Here is a 7490-nt window from a genome sequence, read left to right on the forward strand (position 1 = left end):
TTTTTTCCCCGTTAAAGGGTTTTTTTGGGGGAGTTTTTCCTTATCCGCTGCGAGGGTCATAAGGACAGAGGGATGTCGTATGCTGTAAAGCCCTGTGAGGCAAATTGTGATTTGTGATATTGGGCTTTATAAATAAAATTGATTGATTGATTGATTGAATTGATTGTGGATGGTTAGGGACTCCATTCCAGTCCACAAAAAGAAAAAAAAAAGGGAAGAGACACTAGGACAAGGGGAACAACAGCAGCTGGCTACAGAAGTAAGCTGTAACATAGTTCTGTTTACAAGACACTCATTTAGATGCATTTACTTATTTTATTATATAATATGTAAAGATTTGTAAAATTACCTTCTATGTTTCATTGTAGGGTGGCTGGCTAAGTACATAGCCGATTGTTTTCTTTTTTGGATAATTTTAATCATTTTATTTTGCTTATTTAAATGTCTGCATCTGAAAAATGAGTGAGAGCTGCTGCTCAGCAGGCAGAGCAACAGCAGAGAGAGGCAGCTCAGCGGGGGGGAAAGGGTGTGTAGAGCCAGCATATTAGCAATCATGAAACAGTAGTTCCAGCCCTTGATAATGATTGGCTGAGGCATACTCTAAAAACACACAGCTGTGACCACATTACAACAGTATTACTGCGGCAATTAGTCACTGAACATTTCTGCTCGGTGTCTCCATGGTAAGTGAAGCAACTGCAGAAGCAATGATTTAAAGTTTATGGCTTACAATAACGTCACTGAAAACATTGGGCAAAATATGAGATATTCTTGACCTGCTTTGTTTAAACTGAGTAAAACTTGCAAGACCGTTTATGGAGATAGATTTGTCTAAAAATATTTGTGTGAACAGACAGATAATCCCTGTGTAAACATGTAATCTGTAAATATAAAACACCTTCCACAAATATAAAAAAGATTTTTTTAACTCGTAAATAATTTTGCAAATATAAAATGGATCTGCAAATGCACAAATTTAACATAAAAAAATCTGGGAATGCATCAAATTAATTTACAAATACAGTGAGTATCTTCCTATTTTGGCAAGTGGGATTCCAGATTTATTTGTGTGCCAAAAAGGCAATTGTGGATCTCAATTCTACGCTTGTGGATTTGCATTTTACACACACAGAGACAAACTTTCTAAGAGTCCACTTATATCACTTAGCCATTTTCATAGAGCATGTGATCTGCTGACAACGTAATTTTCGCATTTCAAAGTAAGAACACAGTCTTTCTAATATTAGAAAGACGTTCACATGCTTTTTATTTATTTGTAAATTAATTAAATGTATTCAGTTTTAGTTATTTGTCGAATTTGTTTATGTATTTGCAGATCTGTTTTAAATTTGTAAAATGGTCTTGTGAGTTACATTTTGTTTTTAGCCTATATATATTTGTGGAAGGTGTTTTACAGATTACACATTTACACACAGACTGTCAATATGTTCAGACAAATAATACTGAGACAAATCTAACTCCATACTTTTCTTTGTTCAGGCTGTACATTGCCCAAAGGGTTGCAGTCTATAAAGGTCCCAAGCACATCAAAATTAGAAGAAAAATATAGCCGCAAACAACATATTTGGCGTATAACCAATACAGTTATTGTTGTATCCATGTATAATGAAAAATCATTCCCCAAATCCTCTGACTGAATATACCTCTTAATCTGTTGGCCTGTACCCTGATTTATCTTTATTTTTATATGTTTATGTATGCTTCCTTATGTAATACCCTTGTTTAAAACTATGTATTTGTGTTTGAATTGTGTAGTACTAATATTTTAATTTCTGATATATGCATTTATAAAGAATGTTTCCCTTAAAATTTGAAAAGCCCAAAGGAAAAAAATAATTCACAGCCTTTTGCTTTCTAAGGGTGTTTTACTTTGTGGTGGTTGAAAAATTTTGTAAAACGGATGTAAAAAAAGAATGACTTGTAGTGGTCGACATGTTGGTTCTGATTTACCCACTACAATAAAGGCTTTTTAATACTTCCTCCCTCGTTTTCTATATTTTTAGAGTGTCTGGATTGCCTTTGTGTGTACCCTATTGTTTCCTGTTCTCCATGAGCACCCGACATTTGATTATACAGAGCAACCAGCCATCTCTGTATTTTTCTAAAAAAATATATATACATATATATATATATATATATATATACATATATATGTATATATATTGGTTTGTCATATTGGCAGAAATCCGCATGTTGGCCGACTCGATACTTCATTTTAAAGCCAATATCGTCCAGTACCGATGATGTGCCGATATTACCATGCATCTCTGCTAAATTTGTTCCTGACATTTATTCAGCGATTTCTCCACTGTAGGACCAGATGAACAGTAAGAAGAGACAATGTGTACCTGCATGTATTTATGTTTATTTATGTGAATGGGGACTGCCAAATTTATCTACCATTACAGCCTTGACAGTTTAGCCACATTAAAAAGCGAGCATTTCAGGAACACAGGGTTCCCACACACTTTCGGGGACAAAATTTCAAAACTCTTCCATGACGTTTTTGAAGTACTCTAAAGAAATTTTTAATTTCAGAAATGCATGCACTTTACTGTGTCTGCTGCATTTCTCTACACACATGCAGGAGGGTCTCGCTTCCCATAGCAAACATTGTCAGGTTTCCATTTGTATCAAGATTACTTTAACAATTAATTTCACTACAAATAATGTCACAGTGGCCTTGACCTTTGACCTATGACCATCAAAACTATCAATCACTGTTGTTCATTGTCCAAGTGGACACTTGTGCCAAATTTGAAGAAATTCCCCAGAGGCATTCTTGAGATATCATATTCACAAGGATGGGATGGACAGATGAACAACCCAAAAACATAATGCCTCCAGCCACAGCTATCATCAGCACAGAGGCATAAAGACATTGCTGGGTAAAGATAATTGTTTAATTTATCAGAAATTGGTTATGGGTCCATATAGAACCATCACTAGGTTCAAATCTGAACCACAGGCTGCCATTTGGTGATGCCTGATTTAAGGCTTTCTTTTACTGTCGTTTTGTTACTTTTGTTTACTGTACCCAATGCAAAACTGAGTTTCTTATTCCTCTTTTTCTTGTCCCAGTCTATACATTAATGCTCCTCTTCATCCTGCCTGTTTCCCTATTTTCATCGATAGGTAAAGTGGCCAGGCCCCAGGCAGACACCTTATCACATCCTTTGTCACTTCTTTGGGGGAAATCAGCGGTTCAGTAAACTAATTTCTTGGCGGGGATATGCTGCCCTATTGAGCTCCTACAACACCACCGTTCTCCTCCCCACCCCAGCCCTGAAGAGAAAAAAAAATGAGAAAGACAGAAGGAAAGGAAGGCAAAGAAGTGAAAACAATGAAAGCTGCAGACTCACAGAAACAGTAAGGCACAAAATCAGGTTTGAGAAGTGGATGTGAAAGTAGACTTGTTTGTGTTGGTGATGGTGTATTGTTGATACGAGATCTGCGGCTTCATATCTCACATCATAATTGCCAACAATTATGATGTGGGAGAGAGAGTAGAAGATATTCAAGGAGGTTTTCATGTGCCGTCATGGACCAAATGCTGTTCCTCCCTGACAAGAATACATTTCTAGAGGAAGTACTGCTACAAGCATAAGAACAGCAGCATGAGCAGGTCATGTGCATGGATGCATATCAGAAATGTCAGAATTCCTCAGTCATAATGTGTAATTAGGTAGTGGTAAAGAAGTCCTGACCTTGGTTTGGACTACTTTGAGTGGGAAGTTTGTCTGCTGCTTCTGCCCTGGCCTGAAACTCACATCCAAACATAAATGCCAAGTATCAATTTTTGCCCTGCGTAGGAGGACCTGAATAAATGTTTCTGCCGCTGTGCCTGTGGGACAGAATGGATAAATTGAATGGACACAAGAAAGCCACTGCTTTAAGAGAGGTTTTGGAAAGAGAAAAAACTGCATTTCCAATTATTCTTGGCAAATTACCCAATGTGGAAGAACATGTTTCCAGCTGCTGCCAATTCGAACAGAGTTTTTACATTTTATATGATGGTGAACAATGCTGAATTGAACCAGTTTGACTCCTAGCTGGTGACTTGGTCAGTTTTGTGCGGGTGAATGACAACGTGTGCATATGTGATGTATTTTGAAATTGTTTTTACACACTTTCTTTGGAAAGTCCGCCTACAGATAGTTTATAGAGTAATCCTAACATTTCAACAGTTTATATTTAGAGATTGACAAATGAACTGTTTTGCTTTAGATATTTAACAGATTATCTATAGAGTGTAAGTGACAATCAAGGAATATACTTACATGTTCTCATAATAATTTAGTTGAACTTAAACTACTCACTCAACCTATACAGCATAGGTTCAGTGAATAGTTATAGTTCAACTACATTATTTTGAGAATATGTAGCTAAATTCCAACTTCTACTCTAGGGCAGTGGTTCCCTACTGGTGGGTCGCGGTCCAAAAGTGGGCTGCGGGTCCATTGTCAATGGACAGCAAGTGACTTGCGAACCTATCAAGTTTGTAAAAAACACCCTTTATTTTTAGGTAGAGTGAATTTTCAGCACAGAGCTTTTATTTTGAAGTGCCATTTCCTGATGTAGAGTAAGTGAATAATGAACAGCTACTTAATAGAGACAGAAAACTACATGTCCAAAATGTCCAAAACATGCCCAACATGTCCAAACATAAGTATGATGCTAAATATATTAAACTGTGTGGACCTGGAACTGATGACTAAGGAGAAATCTGGAACCCATGGCTGGACTAGTTGGGAAGCACTGCTCTACAGATAAACATCTACAGACAAAGCAAAACAGTGCAATTGTTGAATCTCAACTAATATGCTGAAATGTGACAAATACCCTAAAAACTCTCTGTCAGACTATCAATATAAGGTGTTACCAATATATTTAGTTTGTAACATTGATGTCAACTAGGGGTGTCAATGAATAACCCTTAATTGGTTGACAGCAGAGAATATTTTTGACTGGTCATGCATGCTAAAATTAGCTAGCGCACTGCATGGCTCAAAAATTATTAATTGAAAGAGTTACAGTATAATTGACCCTGTTTGAAGGTGGAGGTGTCCTGGCAACAGTTTTACAGACATCTCTTTTATAATGGTGGCCTATGGAGGAAATGCTCTTTGGGCCGCAAGGGACTTTTTTGCTGCAATACTGCAACTGGCCACTGGAAAACATTTGCTGCAAGGCTGAGCTGCTTTCCTGGGGGCATGCTTTCACTCCATAGCAATGACAGCCAAGGCTCATGAGTATAGTTTTGAAAGCAGTCCATACCAAACTGGCCTAAGTTAAAATAATTCAAACGGATGGTGATAATGAAAGCCTTTAGTATTGTTAGTATTCATTCAAGCATTCATGCATTTCTAGGGAACACCAATACACAAGTTAAATGCTTTGGTACAAAAGTGTACTCTTCAGAAAAGGTACAGGCAGGCCACTGAAGGTACCATAAAGGCTTTTACAAAAATGTAGGTGATGTTTAGGGTGTTTTTGGAGCCAGTGTACATTTGGGAAAAAAAAAAAAAAAGTTTCTGACAGTAAAAGGCAAAACAGTTTGTTCCGATTATACATTCTATAGATTCCCCGAATACCAAATACCTCAATTTGAAGGACAATAAAAACTTTATAAAGTGCTGTCCAGATCTTCAGTTCCACCAAGACAAGGATTTACTTAAAGCTTTATTCATCCGGAGGAGGATGTTGCTTAGGTCTCTGCTCTTTTCCAACACCACCCTGCTTCACAGTTATACACATTCACATCTGGTAGCCACAGAGTGCAACCACAGTCTTCTACTGCTGGTCTCTGGTCCCCTCTTCAGCTGTGCAACTGGAGGTTAAGTGTCATGCTCAAGGTCACGTGGTTGGTAAATATTCATGAGGGGAATACTCCTTTAATTTTCTTGACCTGCCCCTCTTATTTCCAAGCACCCTATCTATTCAAGCACAGTATTCCAGAATATGATCCTTGTTAAACCTTTAGAACCCTGCAGTAAAACAAGCATAGAAAGGACAGATGGGACAAAATGTGGTCAGATACCTATGTGCACATACTACTTCCCCAATGTATTCTTCAAAGTTTGAGCTCAAGCTAAGGGCAGTACATTTACATGCACAGTTAAGTGGAGCTACGGTTACAGCTTGACTAGGCCATTTAATTGGACTACTGTCCTTGACCCAGTATACAAGCATGGGAGGGGAATCCATTTATTCACTGAAGTATGTCCAACTCCAATATGATAGGTGGCAATATGCCCCCTTTCAGCTTGTTATTATTGGACCTTTTTCTGGTTGACCTATTACGTCACAGACCAAACAATTTACAAACAAGTTAGCTACAGTTAGCTAGCCGCAAACTAGTACCATGGTGGACAACTTTATAGCTCTGTACATTTCGTCCGTCCGAAAATGCACAGCTCTGCATATAGATTTTTCTTTCTGTTCTTACTGACTTCTTCTTCTGTTATGCATTTAATGCTTTCGAGTTCCGGGTCAAAGCCTGGGGCGGAAACTGTGAAGCATGTGCAGAGCACCCAGACCAGTTTGAGTCTGTCGTTTGAGTTTTACTTTATACATGCAGGAGTAATTCAATTCCCAATTGCATTATCTGGGAGAGTTAGCCTGACTTTGAGAAATTCAATTTAGTGTAATTTCAGTCGGACTAACATGTTTACATGCATTATTGGTTTTAGTTGGACTAACACAGTAAATCCATTTTCTCTAATGTCATCAACCATCAACATGCTGAATTAGCCAAAAAAAAAAAAAGCCAAAGGTGCCAACAAGGGGCAATGGTGCATGACACACCTCACTGACTAGGGTGACAGATGCTCACCGACAGCCCAACACTGATCGACAGCTGACCGTTGACTTGGTGTGTCAGGGATGGTTGGCCGTCGGCTAATGTCGGGCCTTTGGTGAGCATCTGTTGCCCTAGTTTTGCGGTGTGGTTGGCACTAGTCGGACCCCTGTCGGCGGCTTTTCGGCCGATTGAGCATGTTGGATCGGCTGCGGAGCTTGTCGGTGAGAGAGATCACTCTCTCTAGCCGGGGCTAGCTGGGCTATACTAGGGGTGGGCGATATATATCGTTAACGATAATATCGCCATTGTTGTTTTAACAATGTGCAAATTTACGTTATCGAGTATGCAAATGACTTCACAAATACAACTGAAAACACACGTTGAAACCAGGTTGAAACCGCACACATTCACTGAACAAGAGTTACGTAACTTGCGTGCAGCAGCACGCCGCAGTCCGCCTAAGTGGTCACATGATCTCTCACTGGCACCTTCCCGGCAGGTTAGCCTGCTGCTAAACAAACATTAGCGAGACAACATGGCAACACCGCCCATGGATGCTCCAGCAGCTTCGGAAGACGTGGGTCAACTGTAGTCATAGGTCCCAGCCTGTCAGGTGGGAACTAAGGTGATGCTGTATTGTGTTGCAGGGGAACAATTAAAGGGTTGC

The 7490-nt window shown here is 39.0% G+C and overlaps 1 protein-coding gene across 1 annotated transcript in view; it reads right to left on the reverse strand.

Annotated features, from left to right (window-relative positions):
• The window catches only part of LOC126404655 (actin filament-associated protein 1-like), a 135132-nt gene that overhangs the window by 1248 nt on the left and 126394 nt on the right, over positions 1-7490 (reverse strand). The gene's annotated exons all lie outside the window — the stretch shown is intronic.

The sequence above is a fragment of the Epinephelus moara genome, chromosome 17 (assembly GCF_006386435.1).
Source record: "Epinephelus moara isolate mb chromosome 17, YSFRI_EMoa_1.0, whole genome shotgun sequence".
NCBI classification, from domain to species: Eukaryota; Metazoa; Chordata; class Actinopteri; order Perciformes; family Serranidae; genus Epinephelus; species Epinephelus moara.